General features: G+C 43.6%; 1 long non-coding RNA gene across 4 annotated transcripts in view; it reads right to left on the bottom strand.

Moving 5' to 3' along the window:
* LOC138735559 (uncharacterized) overlaps nucleotides 1-15,783 on the bottom strand; it is a 97,006-nt gene that overhangs the window by 24,021 nt on the left and 57,202 nt on the right. The gene's annotated exons all lie outside the window — the stretch shown is intronic.

Raw genomic sequence — 15,783 nt, 5'->3', positions numbered from 1 at the left:
ATTCCTTTTTTTCCTCTGTCGGTTACTGTGGTAACTGTGAATATTTATTAACTACCTATCTTTCGTATTTGTTATCTATTTTTAATTTAATATATACGATTGAAGTTGTTCCCTTATGAAGTACCTGCTCAGATGCAGCAATATTTTGGTGCGTGTGACAATAAACGAATTATCTAAATGTTTGTTGTACATCACAATGGTCCCAATCTCTTCTGCTTCCTTGTTCCCTGCACACACCAACCCCTGGGTGAATAAGATTCCCCTCAGGTCCTCTTTCAATCTTTCCCATCCCACTTTAAATGCAGCGAAGGAATTACATGTAACATGAAATTATTAGAAGAATAGAGAGAGCGAAGCCAACGATGAAATATGGGAATGTGAGATACAAGGGCCAGAAATGACAATTTTCCTTGAACTCAGCACGAAGTCGAAAAGGCTACAAGAAGAGATGCAGCTTCTTGGGCTGTGTTCAATGTGGTAGAAGGAGTGAGAAGGGTAACAATAGCATTTAGGATATGTGTTGGAATAAAAGGAGCTCTAGTTGCTATGTGCAACGGTGTCATTAAGGTATTCCAGATACACCATGAATGCATATAGATAAAACTTTAAAATGTATTCTGGTTTTATCTAAATGGGTTCTAGCTATATTAAATTGTTTTAGTAACATTAAAGCATGTATTCTAAAACCTGTACAAAAATATCAGGAACATTTCAAATTCACCATAAGACATAATAGAATATTCATTCATGAATTCATGGTGATAACACATCAGTGCAGGTAGTCTTCAACTTACGACGGTGTTTGGGACCGAAGGATTGGCCATAACTCAGATTGGTGGTAAGTCAGATTCGTATGTCTTAATGAGGTGTTAAAGCAATTTTTCCAAACAACTTTCAATGAAGAATCTCAGCATATGTATCGTATCTTTTTTAAAAATTCCAGTCGAATGTGTGGGTGGACGTAACTCGCTCAGGTGGTAAGTTGAGGATTACCTGTAATACATTCTGCCAGCATGTAATCATACTGTCTTATGGCACGGAAACAGACCCTTCATGCTGACCAAGTAGACTCAATTGGTCCATATCCTCTCCTATCCATTTGAAATTAATTTTAATAAGGTGGCACAGTTACCGTTGTGGTTCACGCAATGCTATTACCGCGTAGCGGTTAGCGCAATGCTCTGTCCTGGTGCTATCCGTACAGGGTTTTGACATTCTTCTAATGTCTACATGGGTTTTGTCCAGGTGCTCCCCTTCCTCCTACCCTCCAAAAGCGTATGAGGTTAATTGAGGAATTTGGGCATCAGTGCCTTGTGGGCCAGAAGGGCCTGTTACCGGGCTCTGTCTCTAAATTAAAATTAAATTAAAGATAAAATACTGTAAATGCAAATGAATGTATTACAAATGAATGTTGGAAAAAAGTTCTTATACCTTCTTTTAATATTATAAATACATTCTCACATCACTGTATATACATGATACTCGTATCATAAATGCATGTCTGTAACTTTGCAAATGTAACAAGAGTGGTGATATATATACATATATATATATATATATATATGTATATATATATATATGTATATATATATATATAACCATTACAGTATGGAAACAGGCCATATAGGCCTGCTAGTCTGCACTGATTTAAGTGAACTCCACTAGTTCCACCTACCTGCTCCCTGCCCATAACCTTCCAATCCCCTCACATCCATGCACTCATCCAACCTCCCCTTAAATGACAAAATTAACCCTGCCGCAATCACCTCTTCCGGAAGGCCATTCCACTCAGCCACCACTTTGAGTGAAGAAGCTTCCCCTTAGGTTATTTCTAAAGTTTTTCCCCCTAACCCTCAACTTATGACCCCTCGATTCAATCTCACCTACCCTCAAGGGGAAGAGCCTATTCACATCTACCCTATCTATTCCCCTCATAATTTTAAATACCTCTATCAAATTCCCCCCTCAACTTTCAATGCTCCAATGAATAAAGACCCAATCTACTCAATCTTTCTCCGTATTCTAGATATGTGAAAATAAGTTTCGGTAACTTTGTATATGTATTATCCTCCCACCATAAGCATTGTTCCATCCATAATTTAATTATCTTTTCACTGTAAATTAAATTAATTTGGGCCATACCATGCATATATAACATCAATATAGCATTTGCAACATTAAGAATAGAATCTATCAACGTGGATTTATTAGGAGAATATCTTGCAAAGAATAATGGGAATGAACAGTCAACGGGAACGCAAAATGAATGAAACAAGCTGGTGAACGAAATCAAGTGTCAAGCCATATCTGTGGGGAAAGAGGGAGGGATTAAGAAATTGTTGATATTTTTAGTTTTTTTTTATTTAGCACAGAAACACACCCTTCCATCCCGGGGTGGTGGGGGGTGCTGTGACCTCCAAATATGCCAATTAACCTACAACCCCTGTATGTTTTTGGAGGGTGGGAGGAAACCAGAGCAGTCAGGGGAAACCCACGCAGACACGGGGAGAACCTACAAATTTCTTACTCTGATGGGGGCTCTCGGCCTGAAGCACTGACAATTCCTTATACCCTCCCTCTCTCCCCCACAGGGACTGCTCTGCCCACTGAGTTCCTCCAGCAATTTAGTTTTGCTCCAGATTCCATCATCTGCAATCTCTTGTGCCTTTTTTTAATAACGTGAAAATCACATGTGGCGAATTAATTAGAATTCTGTCAGAATGTTGCCAGCAGAATAGGTGGGGAGGTGGGGGAAACCATGTCTGTCGTAATCCAGCAGGAGAGTGGTTAATAAGGATAGAGCACATGGAGGTATTATAAAAACCCTTGGGTTCCTGCCCACATATTGTCTATACATTGATGAAGGACTCAAGCCTGAAACATTTACCTTTACAATATAAACGACACTGTTTGACCTGTTGATTTTCTCCGGCATTATGTTTTTTTTTACTTCAACCACCATGTGCGCTTTTTTGTGTGTGTTTTACTTCATGGGAGGTAATGTGTTAGTGTGGACAGAAAATTAGCCATCCAACAGGCAGGAGAAGCCGATCCTTCTTGGGTTGAAACATTGTGATTAGTGGGGTGCAACAGGGATCTGTGCTTGGGCTACACCTAATGTGAATTTGACTGAGGAGGCCAAGTATCGTGTTTTCCAAGTTCGCTTTGAAATCGGGACTAAATTAGATAGTATGTGAACGTGGAGGGGGAGGGGGAGAATGTAAAGAGTTGGGCAGCAAACTTAGAGAGCCAGTTACACGGGTTCAAATCCGGCATTGTCTGTAAGGAGTTTGTACGTTCTCCCCGCGTCTGTGCGGGTTTCCTCTGGGAGCACCGGTTTCTTCCCACCATCCAAAAACGCACTGGGGGTTGCAGTTTAATTGGGTGTAATTGGGGGCACGGGCTTGTGGGTGGGAAGAGCCTGTATTTCTAAATTTGTTTATTTGAAAGACTTTTGTATGTCAGCTGTGTGAGTGGCTAGGATATGGCAGGTTTGTGAGAACATGTGAAGTTACAGGACCAGAAAGCAGAGCCACTGTTAAAAATATGTTGATGTTCAATGGGATGTATCTGAGTGTTTAAACGAGTTGTTGAAGGTTAAGTGCAATAATCAATTAGGAGGGCAAGTTCGCACTTCAAGATTCAAGATTCTTCTTTTGTTATTGTTACGGGCCCAGAGGACCCCAAAGCCCAGCAGCAACAGAAATTCACCAAGACAAATGGTTACTTAAACAAAAGTCATTTTCAATTTTCTTTAAACTTAAAAACAGGATCAAACTCTAACTTATTACTATGAACTTAACCTAACTTAGCCCCCTTCTAATTATAATGTGTGTACAAGTTCAGAAAAGTTCTTTGATTCACAGTCCAATCTCACTTCTCACTTTAAGTTCACCGGTGTCAGGCAATTCTTATACTGTTCACAGACTTTAATGTTTATGAATTTTCTCCAAGCTCTGGTGCTTAAAGGTAATTGGTTACTGCTCAGGAAGGTTCTTATTGTTTTCAGAGAGAGATATTTGTTGCTCGTTGGACACACAAAAACTGATTCCCTCTGATCAGCCACTTCAGTATCTTGTCGAAGAAACTTGCCCCATCAGGGTTTCCAGATGATAACCTCTTCTTCTGCAGGCCAGCACAGAGTTCCTTTTGTTTCCCTTATTTCAGTTCAGCCATTTCCTCTTGTGTGGACCACAAGGGTTTTCAACAGGCTGAACTCAGAACTCACAACCCATCTTCAAAATGGGGTTTCAACAAGCTGCCAGCTTGCCATGACTGCAAAAATCAGTTCTCTCTCTCTCTCTCTCTCTCTCTTTCTCTCTCTCTGCTTGCAAAACCACATGACCTTCTTAGAATAGCAAACTGCAACCAGACAGATTGTAGCACCCAAACTTCTGAGTCTGTTCATCTGATGCATTCGAAACAATAATCCATCCTCTTGTACAGTTGCAACTTGACTTTTTATGCTATGCATTCAATGCCCTGACCAACAAATGCCTTTTTCACCACCCATCTTTCATGGAACTCTGTAGTCTTTCACCCCAGTTGCCTGGTTCTGCAATTTTCTGTGATTTTGCATAACATGAAACAACGGGAATGCATCAAGAAATACCAGCCGAAAATAATATTGACAGATAAAATCTGAGAGACCGGCATCACCTTCCACCAGCGTTGTCGCCGCTCCATCCTCAACATTCATTGGAGCGACTTCATCTCCAACATCGAAGTACTCGAGATGGCAGAGGCCGACAGCATCGAATCCACACTGCTGAAGATCAAACTGAGCTGGGTAGGTCACGTCTCCAGAATGGAGGACCATCGCCTTCCCAAGATCGTGTTATATGGCGAGCTCTCCACTGGCCACCGTGACAGAGGTGCACCAAAGAAGAGGTACAAGGACTGCCTAAAGAAAGCTCTTGGTGCCTCCCACATTGACCACCGCCAGTGGGCTGATATCGCCTCAAACTGTGCATCTTGGCGCCTCACAGTTCGGCGGGCAGCAACCTCCTTTGAAGAAGACCGCAGAGCCCACCTCACTGACAAAAGACAAAGGAGGAAAAACCCAACACCCAACCCCAACCAACCAATTTTCCCTTGCAACCACTGCAACCGAGTCTGCCTGTCCCACATCGGACTTGTCAGCCACAAATGAGCCTGCAGCTGACGTGGACTTTACCCCTCCATAAATCGTCCGCGAAGCCAAGCTTAAGAAGAAACTTTTAATGGTGGTGATTTGAGATTTCCGTGAAGGCAAATTTCTGCTTGTAAAACTACTGCATAGTCGAGGGAGGACCAGCAATATGTCTAAGAGTGTGGACAAGCTGCTTTAAGCCTTGCAAAATCTGTTAAGAGTGCATTATTGTGCCAGTCACCGTGGAAACTCACTGCAGTATGTTGCACAGGAGGTCGCTGCACAAGGGGGTCAGGGAACAAAGGTTAGGATTTGAATCAACTCTGCCACTGCCACATCGGTGGGTGAACGTTCCAACTGTTTAAAATGGTGTGACTGCTTTTTTTTGTTAATTAAAACACATTTTTGTTTTCCTTTCCTCAAAAAACAGATGGGCTGTTCTGTGTTGACATCTCATTACATTTTGGCCGGGTTTCACACAAATTTTTGTTGCAGTTCTCCTATAGCTTGTCTCTAGGCAAGGGAACAAAAATCCATGCTGAAAGAACTCAGCAGGCCAGGCAACATCCATGGGTAGAAGCCGTCAATCAATGTTGAAGGCCAGGACCCTTTTATCGAGGTGATAGTAGGAGGTGGTGATATCAAGGGGTGTGGATTAGGGAGGGGAAAGAGGAGTGGAACAGGCTGGGGAGGGGTTGAGATGAAAGGGTATTGGAAAGAAGGTGAGAGAGGTGAAGTGATAGGTAGAGGAAGAGACAGCTGGGGAAGGGTGAAGTCAGAAGGTTATGAACAGGAGGAGATAATAGAGATGGAAGAAGTGGAACTAGATTGAGCTGAGGGCTAACTAAAAGGGGGAAAGTCAATGTTCAAGCCATGAGGTTTAAGGCTGTCCAGGAGGAACGTGATGCATTTAACATCTAAAAATTTAATTTAACAGGCTTTTCCGGCCAATGAGCCAGCAGTGCCTAATTGCACCCCATGTGATCAATCAATTTACTATGTGTCTCTGGTTTAAGTGTGGTGTAACGAGCCCAGAGGACCCCAAAACCCAGCAGCAATAAATATTCATCCAGACAAATGGTTACTTAAACAAAAGTTGCTTTCAATTATCTTTAAACATGAAAACAGAATCACACTTTAACTTATCACTATTGACTTAACTAACCTAACTTAACCCCCTTCTAATTCTAAGCGCACGTGTATGTAATGTGTGTGTAAGTTCAGAAAAGTTCTTTGGTTCACAGTCCAATCTCACTTTTCATTCCTCCAAGTTCACTAGTTGCAGGCAATTCTTATACTGTGCACAGAATTTAACATTTATAAAGTTCACCAGGCTTTGGTGCTTGAAAGGTAAATGGTTACTGGTCAGGAAGGTTCTTCTCAGTTTTCAGAAAGATATTTGCTGTACAATAACATCCACAACTGATTTACTTCCATCAGCCACTTCAGTGACTTGCTGATGAAACTTGCCCCCTTCAGGGTTCTCCAGATGATAACCTCTTCCTTTCAGGTCACCACAGAGTTCATTTTTGTTTCACTTACTTCAAGTGAAACATTAGTCAGCCAATCATCTCCTCTTGCATGAACCACAAGGGCTTTGACCAGGCTTACAACCCATCTTCCAAATGGGGTTTTCCACAAGCTTGCCAGCTTGTGCTGTTCCAGTCACCACTTCTGCTGCTGACTCTAACAATGTGGAAGTGATCTGTGTGTGTCTCTCTCTGAGAGAAAGCCTGTTTGACTCTCTCTGCTTGCAAAACCACATGACCCTCTTAGAACAGCAAGTTCCCCTCCAGACTGTCTGTGGCTCCGACAAGCTCTTTCATCTGTTGCCTTTTTGTAAACAACATCCATTAGTGAAGTCTCTTGGGCACTCTCCAAAGCTCTTGCAAAGATTGTGAGGCCCTGATATGTCTAGAATTAGCAGAGCTCCAGTTTTTTTTCAAATAAGGTCTGTTTTAAAGTGTTTGTATGTTGATCTACTCTAACAAACCTTTCCCAAAAACATACTCTGTCACAGTGGAAATCAGAGCACCCTGAGGAAACCCACACAGGTCATAGGGAGAACGTGCAAACTCCTTACAGACAGCAACTAAATGAAACCCAGATTGTTGCTGCTGCAATAATGTTACACTAACCACTCGGGTAACCATGCCACTGAGTCCCTCCAGCTTCTCTTTGTTCTCTCAAGGATCCAGTTTTTATGCTTCTTCTCACCACGGTGTTAGCTGCCTGGAGACCCGTCACATTCAGCTCTCAGTAACACTGCTTATAATCATATAACAGTTTATAGCGGAAACAGGCCATATAGGCCCTTCGAGTCTGCGCCGGTTCACTTGAACAACTCCACTAGTTCCCTCCTCCCACTCTCCGCCCATAACCCTTCAACCCCCCCATATCCATGTACACATCCAACCTTCTCTTAAATGACAGAAAGGATCCTGATTCCGTAACTATCTCCTCTGGAAGATCATTCCATTCAGCCATCACTCTCTGAGTGAAGAAGCATCCTCCCATATTTCTCCTAATGTTTTGCCCCCTTACCCTTAACTTATACCCTCTTGTTCCAACCTCCCCTGCCCTCAGGAGAAAGACTCTACTCACATCTAATCTATCTATTCCCTTCATAAATTTAAATACCTCTATCAAATCACCGCTCAATCATTTACATACCAATGAATAAAGTCCCAGTCTCCTTAATCTTTCTCTGTACTCTAGATGTTGTAAGCCAGGAAACATCCTTGTAAATCTTCTCTGCACCCTCTCCACTTTATCAAAATCCTTCCTATAATTTGGAGACCAGAACCGAACACAATACTCCAAACCTGGCCTCACCAATGCCTTAAACAGCCACAGCATCACTTCCCAGCTCCTATACTCTACACTATGATTTATGAAGGCCAGCAAACCATATGCCTTCTTAACCACCCTGTCTACATGGGAATCCACCTTCAAGGAACTCTGTACCATAACCCCAAGATCTCTTTGCATACCTCAATGCCCTCCCCTTAACGGGATATGTCCTATTTTGGTTATTTCTTTCTGAAATGCAGCATCTCACACTTGTCTACATTAAATTCCATCTGCCATCTTTCAGCCCACTCTTCCAAACAAACCAAATTCTTGTGTAATCCAAGAAAACCTTCCTCACTACCAAACCACTCCCCCTATTTTGGTATCGTCTGCTTAAGTTTCTCTCTTTTGTAAACACATTTTCTGGAGTACAGTTTGCACTACCCATAAGCAGAAATTCTGCCTGACCCGCAAGGGAAAAATAAAGAATCTCAGGGTCGTATGTGATGTCATGCATGAACTCTGAAAATAAAATGCAGCTAGACAGAATACTCTTAGTTGTGCACCTGCAAAATGTTGTCGGGATGGGGGCCTTGCCCTCCTCTACCTCCTTAGGAAGTGTAGGCGCTGCTGCACCTTCTTGACTAAGGAGTAGGTGTTGTGGGCCTTCCTTCGTATGCAAACCAAGGAACTTTGTGGTCTCCACTCTCTCGGAGATGTTAGTCTGAGATCTTCACCTTCAAGCATCCTTCTCCTCAAATGGCGAATCAACGGCATTAAAATCCCACACCGGTGATTAGAGTGAGCCCTGCTGGTTGCTTGTATCCAGCCGCAGACACTCATTTCAATTTCACTGATGCCTGGCACTGGACTAACTCCACAGAGTGCATCTGCCCATCATTTTTCACCCACTGTGTTTGCCAGCTGATTAAAGATTCCTTTATTTCCACCAGCTTAAGACATCCACATCGTTGCAGCACTGCAGAGAGCCATATATGCTTGCACAGAAGGAGCTGGGGCAGGCTGGCCTTCTGTCACCACTCCCTCTTATTCTCCTGTAACCTGCCAGGAGATGATGCACACCATACCACCACTGAAGAATTCACTTATTGCAGAGGGCTGTTACATTTTACAAGGGGAAAAAAATAATTGAAGTCCAATTTATTTGGGAATAACGATGGATAATGAAAATTGAAGTAACAATATTTATTCCACACTGGTCCTACACTGCCATCCAGGCAACAAACGAATGATCTTCACGTTGAAATGCCATAGACAGGGACCAGACAAGTGTTATACTAAAACACCAAACCCCAACCAACCAATTTTCCCCTGCAACCGCTGCAACCGTGTCTGACTGTCCCGCATCGGACTTGTCAGCCACCAACGAGCCTGCAGCTGATGTGGACATTTTACTCCCTCCATAAATCTTCGTCCGCGAAGCCAAGCCAAAGAGAGAGATAACCACCATTAAACTGGCCAGTGGGAAAGCATCTCCATCTGTTCAACCAGTACCTTCAGGGTTATTTTCCAGCCACAGCCAATAGCAAGCAGTCAGTATAATATGCTCCCCCCCCCCCATTACATCAACACATTCACCCCACCCCCGCCTGCCAAAAATGGATTAATTTTAATAAAATACAATAATGGCAAAAGCAAAAAAACAAATCACGGAAGATCAAGGGTTACAAACAGAATTAATGAGAATACATAGCAGAAAAAAAAGTGGCAAAAAAAGGCGGCAAGGTCGATCCAGTTTTCGATTTTCTAGGGAAAACAAAAAGACGTTGGTGAGGAGTATCATTGGTAGTTGGACAAAGCCGTGTAGAGATAGGGTTTAATGCTTCTGGCAGCACATCTTGCCTGCGGCTGGTGGGGAGACCTTTTGATTTTAGTACTAGAATGACAGCTTTCCAGATTGTACCGTTAAGGTGCTCCACTCCCCGTGGGCTATAGCTTGTAGTTTGACGAGTAGCTATCTCCCATCAAGAAGGTATTGCCTAAGTTCAGAACTCATAAAAGCTGACCCTCTGTCACTATGAATGAAGTTAGGATAACCGAAAATACTGAAAATCATATCAAGACATTTAATAACAGAATGAGCAGAAACATCAGCACATGGTAGAGTGAAGGGGAAACGAGAGAATTTATCAATTTTAAGAAAATAGGTGTACTTATTACTCGAGGGTAGTGGTCCTTTAAAATCCATGCTGAGGTATTAAAATGGTCTAGACGCCTTAATCAGCGTGGAAATGGAAGGTTTATAATAGCGTGGTTTACACTCCGCGCACACTTGTTGGTTAGTACCTTGATGTCTTCTCGTGGGTACGGCAAATTGAGGGATTTCACATAATGATAAAATCTAGTGACCCCTGGGTGACATAATTCATCGTGAATGGTCTAGCTGTAGACTTGCACCGGTCATGCGAGAAAGTGCGTCCAGAGGATCATTCAACTTTCCTGGGCAATAGAGTATAAAAGCTTGATTCCCCAACACGTGATCTTATCATTTTTAATCTTGCTCTTCAATTTAATTTTGAACAACTGGCACCCAGTGAGCTTAATAGGAGAAAAACCCCAGGCAACGCTTGAGGGACTTTTGTGTGGTAGGTGAGGGTAGATCCAAGAGTGGTCTCATTCTCTCTGGGTCTGGGATGATCTCCCCTTTACTCACTACGTAGCCTAGTAGAGCCAGGAGTTTAGTGTGGTATACACACTTGTCATTGTTAAGGGTTAAGTGCACCTGGAGAAATTTTTGTAAGTTCCGATCGTGATCATTTAAGTCCTTGCCGCATATAGTGGCATTGACCAGATAAGGGGAAGTGGCTTGCAAGTTATGAGCGTCTACTAGCTTATCCATCTCTCTTTGGAAGATGGATACACTGTCGGTAACTCCAAAAGGGATTCTTTTAAACTGGAAAAGTTTGCCATCTGCCTCAAAAGCGGTAAGCTGCCTTTCATCTTTGTGAATAGACACCTGATAATTAGTTGATTTCAGATCAATTGTGGAATATATCTTGTATTGTGCAATCTGGTTTACCAGGTTTGAGATATGAGGCAGGGGATAATCATCTCGTTGTGTAAACCTGTTTATAGTTTATGAAGTAGTCCACGACCATTCTAGATTTTTGATGACTACAACTTGTGCACGCCAAGGACTTGTACTGGGTTCGATGATCTTTTCTTTCAATAAGCATTTAACCTCGTCCTTTATAAAGAGTCTGTCCTCTTTGCTGTAGTGCCTACTCTATGTAGCTCTAGGCTTACGATCCGGGGTTAGATTGGTAGAGTCGATAACCCACAAACAGCCTCTTGGGAAACTGTAACCAATGATACTGGGCCGTTAAATACCAATATGATACTTTCATTTGGCATTGGAAATCTAATCCTAAAATCATCGGAGCACACAGAGCAGGGAGCACGTGTAATTTGAAGTCTGTATATTCATTTCCCTGTACCTTCAGGGTTATTTTACAGCAACTTGTAACATCTCATTCTAGTCCAGAACAAACCATAGAAATTTTGCGCTTGGATGGATATAAGGTAAGATTCAGGGCGCTAGCAGTCATAGGGTGAATCGAACAAGCAGTCACTAGGCTCCCTGTTTACTTCCACCTTCATTGTGGAATGCTTCAGGTCATGGGGTTCGTCTTGATTAATCGGCAAACAGGGTCTCCCCATGGTGGCGATCTGTCGGAGTTCACCACGTCGCTGGCAGTTCCACTTAAGATTTCAGAAAACACTGAAGAATCATTGGCTCTCCAGGTCAACACAGCGGTCTTGTGGCAGTGCGCCTGCTTATTAGTAGCGCTTGAGCGCTTCTTCTCCTTACTCTTCAACTCGCGGCGTAGGCCAGGCGAGGACTCTCGCTCATGGCAGGGTCTGGGCCCAGTGCCCTCGCTTTCCGCAAATGGCTTGCCGCGCGGGGCACTGAGAGCGAACGTGTCACGCCAAACCACAGAAATAGCATCTTCTGTAGCGGCTTTCACGCTGCGGTTTAGTGGGGCTCAGCAGCGGATCGTCACCGCAGGTGGGTCTCGGTGGGGGGGGGGGGGGCGCTTCAGCACCTCTTTCTTCCTCGAGGGCTTTGTGTGAATAGAATGGAATCTGGAGAAGGCAACAATCTGCTGGAGGAGCTCAGTGGACCAAACAGCATCGGGGAAGGAGAAGCGTCCACGTTTCAACTCGGAGCCGTTCATCAGATCCCGACGAAGAGCACACAGTATATGAGCAGATGCAGGCCAATCGGCCCATTGGGTCGTTTCCGCCATTTAAACATGAGCTGATCCTTCACACAACCCTTGATGCCCTGTCTTCAAACACCCAACATGCTTGATTCCACTGCTGCCTGACCCGAATCGACAGCAATGCTTTTACTTCTCCCAGGGTGAGTTTCTCCAGCGCATGGTTTTATGTCCCCCAGATAATGAGTGCAGCTTGAGACTATGCACTCAAACACTTGGGGTTCCCAGTCCAAGCTGAGCTGTGGGGTTGTTTCCATCCTTCTCCTGAGGCTTCATATTTCATCTGAAGTATGGAGCCTCTGACAACGAAGTGAAAAGCCAGCAGACGCTGCGATGGCAGTAAGCTGGAGGAACTCAGCAGGTCTCGACGTGACTGAAGGATGTAACGATATATAACCAGCAGTTCGGGCCTTGACAAAGCTCTGATGTCATAACAACCTCCTGAGGAAGCAAGTGGTGCTGACGTACTTTATTCACCATGCCATTAGTGTGTTGGGTCCTCTGAGAGAGTGACTCCCAGTAATTTAAATTTGCTCACCTTCTCCACCTCTGATCCCCCCCAATGATCGTAGACCACTAGTTTTCCCTTTCTGAAATCCACAATCATCCCCATGGTTTTGATGATAATGAGTGCACGGTTGCTTTTGGTGCACCATTTGGCCAAGTTTTCAATCTCCCTCCTGTGTGCTGACTTGTCACCTCTTTTTATGTAGCTCTCAACAGTGGCGTCATCGGCATATTTATAAATGGTGCTGTTGTCATGCCAAGCTATACAGTCACAGATATAATGGGAGGAGAGCAGGGGGCTAAGCCCACAGCCCTCTCATCTGGTGCTTATGGAGATTATGGAGGAGATGTTCTTGTCATTCTGCTCTGATTGTGGTCTGGAGGTGAGGAAATCCAATAACACAGTGAGCTAATTGAGGTCCAGGTCTTGGAGTTTGCTGATCAGTTCGGAGGGGATGACGATCTGAAGTGCAGTCAATAAAGAGCATTCTGGTGTATGCGTCTCTGCTCTCCAGGCGGTCCAGGGCTTTGTGTGGAGCCGGTGAGATGACATCTGCTGTAGACCTGTTGCTACGATAGGCAAAATGGGCTGGATCCATGTCATTGCTCAGACAGGAGCTAATGTGCTTCAACACCAGCCTTTTCAAACACTTCATCACTGTGGATGTGAGTGCCACTGGTCAGTAGTCATTTAGACAGGTTACCACGCTCGTCTTGGGCACAGGTATGATTGTGGTCTGTTTGAAACTGATGGGGACCATGCCCTGTTGGAGTGAGATGTTAAAGATTTCCGTATTGGCAAGTTGGTCAACATGGGTTGTCAGTACTCAGCCTGGTCCTCCGTCCTGACTGGATGTTTTCTTTGCATTCACTCTCCTGGAGGGAGCCCACACGTCATCTTCAGATACTGACAGTAGAGATTCATCAGGGGACATGGGGGTGCCACCTTAAGCAATCTCTTACTAATCACAGAGCACCAAAGGCATAGGGATTACTTAAAGTGGAATGTGAGTGGAAAGAAAAAGGTTAAGAACAACTGATTTAACATTCTATATTCAGTTGTATTTTTATTCGCAATTGCTCCGAGGTGATTGTTGATTGTTACCATGTTGAATGTACAATCCTGAACCTCGGGGACCCGTTTTACACTGCACTTTAAGTAACTGCTTAAATTAAGGTGTAATTTATGATCTGTACAGCCCCTTGTCAATTTTCAAATAATTGTATAAGTACAACTGGATGGAACAGCACTCTTCAACCCTCATGTACAGGCATACACATAGCACACATATTTACAAGCAATTTATATGCAGTGCATATATAAAAATAAATAAATATCATTAAATAAATAGTCTTGGAGGGATTGTATGAGAGGTTCATCAGTCATTACCAGCTTCACTGCCCATGGGAAGAAGCTGTTTCTCACTTTGGTGGTTCTGGCTCTGGTACGTCTGTATATCTTTCCTGATGGAAGTAGCTGGAAGATGCTGTGTGCAGGGTGGTAAGAGACCTTACGATTTTATGAGCTGCCTTCAATCAGTGATCCTGATAGATCACATCAATGGGATCGGGGGTGGGGGGTGGGAAAGAGACTGCAGGGATCGTCTCTGCCGCTCTTACAGTCATGTTGATTGACACCGATCCAATCCCCTGCAGCATCTGTACCACACTGTGATACAGCCAGCCAGGATATTCTTGATAGAGCCCCTGTATAATGGGGACATAATACCCATAAAGCCTTCCACAAGGTAGTGGAAACAGCCCATGACACCATTGGCAAAACCTTCCCCATTCTTAAGCACATCTACAGGGAACGCTGCCTCAGAGAGCAGCATCAATCCTCAAATATCCACACCACCCAGCACACTTTTCTCGGTGCTGCCATCAGGAAAGAGGTATAGGGGCTACAAGACTCGCACCACCAGTTTTCCAGGAAAAGCTGCTCCCCCTCCGCCATCAGACTCCTCAACAACAAACTCAATCAGGGACTCATTTAACGACTCTGGCTTGTGCACTTTATTGATTTTCTTTTTGTTATCTCTGCATTGCACAGTCAGTTTGTTTACATTTGTTACCTGTTTATATTTCTTTATTTCCTTACATGTATACATTGTGTACAGTCTTTTTTTGCACTACCAATTAGTGGTAACTCTGCCAGGCCCGCAGGAAAAAGGAATCTCAGGGTTGTATGGGATGTCATGTACGTATGCCGATAATAAGTCTGAAATCTGTCCGCCTCAGTCTCCTCAGGAAGTGCAGCACTTCTGCACCTTCCTGACAAGTGAGAAGACATTGTCCAGGACAGGTCTCTACTAGAGGGAACTCCACGGAACTTGGTGCTCTCTACTCTCTTTGCCTCAGAGTTATTGATGCATAGTGGAGGGAGGTTATCATTTAAAGTCATCATTATGGAAAGACACTTCACAGAAACAACTCTTCCACCATGTTGACCGTCAACTGTCGACTTCCGTCTGTCCGACATTAATTCTCTTCTTGTATTTTCCCAACATTCTCGTCAACTTTTCTACTACTGCCTATGTTAAAAATATATAAACTTAGACATACATACAGCATGCGAACAGGCCATTTTGACTACACCAACCCCATGCCAATAAATCATGTTCAGCTTGTTCATAATCTCTCCCATTAATCAAATATTGATGTTCAGAATATTCTAACCCAGGGATAACATCTTAGAAGCAGCAGGCTGAGGTCTCTCAAGAGTAATCAATAAGTATAATTCTGTCATCAACGCATATCTAAGGATTATTTTAATCATTATCTCTTGACATCCAACGACCATGTCCAGGTGATTTTGACACTGATTCAGAAATGAGCACTGATATTTGTCACCATGTGGGGAGCTTGATAAGCTTTGAGGTTTAGTGGAAGCCATTCACTGAGGATATCTGGAAGCAAAGCCCCAGGCAGGTTGTTTCAGTGACATGGAGGGTGGGTTATATGGTCCTAACTTGGAACTGAACTGCACGTCATCATGAAGGTGAGTGCAAGAAGAAGTTAAATGACCTCTCATGCACTGCCTCGGTTCGTACTTGCCATGTTTTCAAGTTTCAAGTCTATTGTCACATGATGCCCTTCTCAGAGTAT

This window comes from Narcine bancroftii, chromosome 6 (genome assembly GCF_036971445.1).
Source record: "Narcine bancroftii isolate sNarBan1 chromosome 6, sNarBan1.hap1, whole genome shotgun sequence".
NCBI classification, from domain to species: Eukaryota; Metazoa; Chordata; class Chondrichthyes; order Torpediniformes; family Narcinidae; genus Narcine; species Narcine bancroftii.
Note: the sequence above shows the minus strand (reverse complement) of the source record. Positions and strands in the feature narration are given on the sequence as shown.